Source organism: Panulirus ornatus, chromosome 2, assembly GCF_036320965.1.
Source record: "Panulirus ornatus isolate Po-2019 chromosome 2, ASM3632096v1, whole genome shotgun sequence".
In the NCBI taxonomy this organism is placed as follows: domain Eukaryota; kingdom Metazoa; phylum Arthropoda; class Malacostraca; order Decapoda; family Palinuridae; genus Panulirus; species Panulirus ornatus.
In genome coordinates this window covers 77,495,318-77,500,452 of record NC_092225.1, presented here as the reverse complement: position 1 = coordinate 77,500,452, position 5,135 = coordinate 77,495,318, and the positions used below count along the sequence as shown (strand labels likewise).

The following is a 5,135-nucleotide window of genomic DNA, read 5'->3' as shown; positions in this document are numbered from 1 at the left end:
TCTCTTCCTACACGTACACATGCCTTACATCCTCGATAAAAACTTTCACTGCTTCTAACAACTTTCCTCCACACCATATATTCTTAATACCTTCCACAGAGCATCTCTATCAACTCTATCATATGCCTTCTCCAGATCCTAAATGCTACATACAAATCCATTTGCTTTTCTAAGTATTTCTCACATACATTCTTCAAAGCAAACACCTGATCCACACATCCTCTACCACTTCTGAAACCACACTGCTCTCTCCCAATCTGATGCTCTGTACATGCCTTCACCCTCTCAATCAATACCCTCCCATATAATTTACCAGGAATACTCAACAAACTTATACCTCTGTAATTTATATATATATATATATATATATATATATATATATATATATATATATATATACAGCTCAGATTGGGGTGTATAAATGTGTGTTGATGTAACCAAGATGAAAAAAAAGAAGAGATAGGTAGTATGTATGAGGAAAGGAACCAGTATGTGTAAATCCATTCCGCTTTAGGGAAAAGAAGTTTAAGAGATCCTATACAGGTATATAAAGTTATTGTAATGGCATCCCTTTAAGCTTAATATTTTTACTTCCTGTAACTAGTTCGAACAATTAAAACAATATTCAGCATTGTGATTTAAGTGACTGACTTTAGAATGCATTTGGATCTGTCAAAAATTGTATTTAGCAAATACTTCAAATTTCAATTGACCCGTTCTATATTTTTATTCATTTCATCTCAGTTTTATCACCTTTCTGTTACTGTTTAATATCAACAGTAGCCCGTCTACGTAGTTGGGGCTCTGAAACAAAGGAAACTTTTTCTAGCCTAGGTTAGGGTAGCATCTAAACCAAACCTAAATGTCCTTACCTTAGAAATATGTTCAGACAGTACCTTCTGAAAATATTTCTTAAGGTAAGGGCGTGGGGATTAGTTTAGCTGCTAACTAAACCTTAGCTAGAAAAAGTTTGCTTTAAAAGCCACAACTAGTTGAAAGGCCTACTTTAAGTGGTGAAACTGAAATTCATTTGCTCCAGTGTGCTCCTCTGTCCGTTTGTTTTATGTCCATCTAAAGATGCATACGTTCAATTTTTGATGTAGATTGATTTCCTATATTAGCTTCGTCTACGGAATTCTACATGTTCAGTTCAGCACACCATTGTGGTAATGAAGGGAAAGTCACCACATTTACAAGCCGAGTGCACGTAGCTTATCCCACCTCGTTAGAGAGAAAACTTACCTATATTTGAATCAATGAACGGGAACAGAGAAGACAAAATTTTACTATACATTTATTATGCAAATATATATAATTTATATTACATACATTACTACATATCCTACACTTTCCATCACAAATTTGCTGCGGTTATAACCTTGTAGTTACCATTACCTTACAACCTTAAGGATGGTGGTCTACAACACCTCTAGATTGATGGAGAGAACGAAAAGTTTCGTTTTACTCTTAAGACAAAAGAAATACGGTAATTCCACTTCACTACCACTAACTACTAGTTATTTTACTTGTTGATTTTCACGGCTAAGATTTTCATCCTCTGAGCGAAGCCATACAATAATCGTCCTTATCTACTCTGAGCATTGGATATCCTCCTGATGATCAAGGTTGCTATTTTGGTTGTCCGTTTCCCTTGTTACTGCTGCGCCTCACTGCACACCTTACATGAGTGCCTTCCACAGTATTAGGGACAGCTGCTGGGCCTCACTGTAGCTACTTCTGGGACGGTTGCCAATCTTCCTCGTATTCCCTCATGACCACAGCGCCAAACCGACTCCCGCCATCAGGCCGAAATGCACAAACATTTTTGACAAAATTGAGACAACCGCTTTCGCGTCAGTTTTGACACCAAGTGAATTTTACGACAAATACGCTCAAGATGCTTGGTTTTTCGTTCATGGATTGAACAGAAGCAACCAACGATGGTTGCTACTGCTCAATCCATGAAGTCCCCCCCACCACGGAAAGGTAACCAAGCTTCGGGGGGGATGGGTGTTTACCCTGCCGCCAACGGAGAAACTCAATATTAGTGCAGAGATCTTTTCCTCGGTAAAGAAAGTGTAGCCGGACTCCGCCCTCATGAGGTTACTGCACGACACCAAAGATCACCCTTTGGTAGGCTGTGCTATAGGCAGCACAGCTCCGTCAAAGATCTCACTCCATAAGTGAACTGATATAGATTCTTTTTTAACATTTTGTCTTGTCTATAAGGATCTCATCAGTTCTTCTCCAGTGAAAGCAAAAAATCATCGAGAAATTCATTTGCTTCCTCAATATCAGGATCTTGTGGCTCTGTGTGGGGGAAGGGGCTATTGGGCTGTGTGTCTGGCTGTGTCTGGAGAGCGGAGCTGGTGGTCTCTGTGACTGGTTGTGTCTGGGGACCGGGGCTGATGGTCTCTGTGACTTGCTGCGTCTGGGAAGCGGGGCTGGTGGTCTCTGTGACTGGCTCTGTCTGGGGATCGGGGCTGTTGGTCTCTGTGACTGGCTGTGTCTGGAGATCAGGGGAAGTCTTGGGTATAAATTTCAATATACTGTGAGCGATATCGTCTCTCAACCGATTCCTCTCGATCTTCTCTTGCACGGCCTTCATGATACGTTTGGGCGGCTTTCTCCATTTTCTTTGCATTTCAGTTGGTGATCCTGCGCCATCGAGCCACATGATACCAGAATAGTATCGTTCCTGTTTCCCAACGGGTCCAATCTTGGTGTCACACATGATGCCGAGGGAACCCAAATGGCGGCCGATGTTTACGTTGGAAGCCACGGGCTCGTTATGTATCTTGCAGTAACTTTCATACCGTTGCTGCAGCTCTTTCCTGCTGATAAGGTACCGCTTCATAGTAATAGTCTTTCCCTTCATTTGAACGAAGGTATTCATGAAACTAACAAAGGAAGCCTTTCCTTTGTAATCCCGTTTGTAGTAACAGAAAGCCATTGAAGACGTGGATTGGGTAAGGCGGAGTTACACAGACTAACAAGATAGTCCTATAATCAATGGTCCTGTATCAGCACTGAACTCGAAATACGTCAGAACGACAATTTGAACCCAGGGCTGGAGGGCCAGTTGATGATATTCTCACGTCTTGCTAAACCAAGTAACCTCGGTTAGACCTTGTTTATATTTAAATATAGTAAAGTTAATATAGTGAAGCTTGATGATTCTATTTATATGTAAGTTGCAATGTAGTATATATATATATATATATATATATATATATATATATATATATATATATATATATATATATATTATATATATATATATATATATATATATATATATATATATATATATATATATATATATATATATATATATATATATATATATTTTTCTTTTTTTTCAATAATGGATGGAACTTGGCTCCTAAGGTGATTTTGTTGTTGGAGTGGGACCTCCAGCCATTCTGTCCACCTTTTCCCTTTCTAGACATGTGGTGGTGCATTGGGTAGTGTGGCAACCTTCGTCTTCATCTTTTTGGGTGCAGGCTTGCAAACCTCGTGGAGTAGTTGTGGGGTTTGCTTCTTTGCTGCATCCGACATAGCCATCTGGGTGTAGCTATCTACCTGGGCTGGTGGGTCAGCCAGCATAGCTACACGCTCACTCGGTACCTGGGCTGGTGGACGAGCAGCCTTCCTTTCTTCCATGGCTACAGTCTGCCTAACGACCTGGGGTTGTGGAGTAGCCATCCTTACTACCACCCAGGTTGGTTGGGCAGCTTTCTTTCGTTTCTTTGCTACACCCTTCTGGTTGGGCTGGTTGGGCAACCTTCTTTTTCCTCTTCTTCGATACAACCTGCCAACCGAATTCGTCTGCTGGTGCGTCCGTTTCTTTCATGGATACAACCTCCGTAGCCACCTGGGCTGGCCGGTCAACCTTCGGTTGTAGGTAAAAGTATATATATAGAATAATGTGGTTATCATCAGCAGCCAGAGGCCATTCCTCCCTCCTTGCCTGCAGAGTTCTTGATTTTCTGGAAAGTTCTACGAGATTCTGGTAAGATAAATACCATTGAGAGGACGTTGTTAGGGGACAGTCAGGTTCAGTTTAGAGTTGGTTGTGGGATGGTTCTTTTACTGTGTCGTATCAGCCAGATGGGTATTTCTTTTCACAGTTTTCGTTAAAGTTTGTTTTCTAGAAGCATAATCTAGAGCACTATTTTCCATATGTTTATCATTTTTGTTGTTATAGTTTCATTATAATCATTAGTTTTGTTATTGTTGACTTTCAGATATTTGATGTTATGTTTGTGATTCCCGTGGAAGCGTCTGACATCTTGCTAGAAGACTTTCTGGTCACAATATTTCTGCACTGGGGAGTTGATCGTATTCTTTTATTGCAGGTTTTGTTATTATCTTGCTTTACATTAAGGTCGACTGGAGGTTTTCCCAATGCTGGTTGAACATATGTCCAGCAACGGGAGGTGGCGTAAGATACAGTATTGATGAAACTTATCTATCTATATACCTATCTAAATATCGCTCTATCAATCTATCAATCTAACTATGTATCTATCTATCTATCTATCTTTATCTGAAAGTCAACAATAATGAAATCATTGATATATGAAGTATAACAATGTCATCTCAATGGCAATTATCTCACCAGAATCTTCTAGAACCTTCCAGAAAACTATGAACTCTGTAGGCAAGGAGGGAGGAATGGTCTCCGGCTATTAATAAAACCATATTATTCCATATATATGTTTATATTTACAAATTTATGTATATATATGAATGTATATAAAACGTACAGAATAATGCGGCCATTATCAGTATCGAAGAAAACTGAAAAGATGAGGTCCCACCGAGATTCGAACTCGGATTGCTGGATCCAGAGTCCAGAGTGCTAACCCTTACACCATGGGACCTGATAAGAAAAGATGTGATTTCATCTAAATGTTTTACATATAATCAACCAGAGGCCATTCCTCCCTCCCTGCTGCAGGGTTCAAGGTTTTCTAGAAGGTTCTCGAAGATTCTGGTAAGATCATTACCTTTGAGAGGTCGTCGTTAGATGACAGTCAGGTTCACTCTATGGTTGGTGTTTGTAGTTGGTTGTCCGAGGATGTTGTTATACTTGATCAATTTTGTAATTGTTGACTTTCAGGTAGGAA

The 5,135-nt window shown here is 39.9% G+C and overlaps 1 non-coding gene across 1 annotated transcript; it reads right to left on the bottom strand.

The window, feature by feature from the left end:
- Positions 1-4,817: 4,817 nt before the first annotated feature.
- Positions 4,818-4,889, bottom strand: TRNAQ-CUG (transfer RNA glutamine (anticodon CUG)). The gene has a single exon. It is a non-coding gene; the product is annotated as a tRNA-Gln (tRNA).
- Positions 4,890-5,135: the final 246 nt, after the last annotated feature.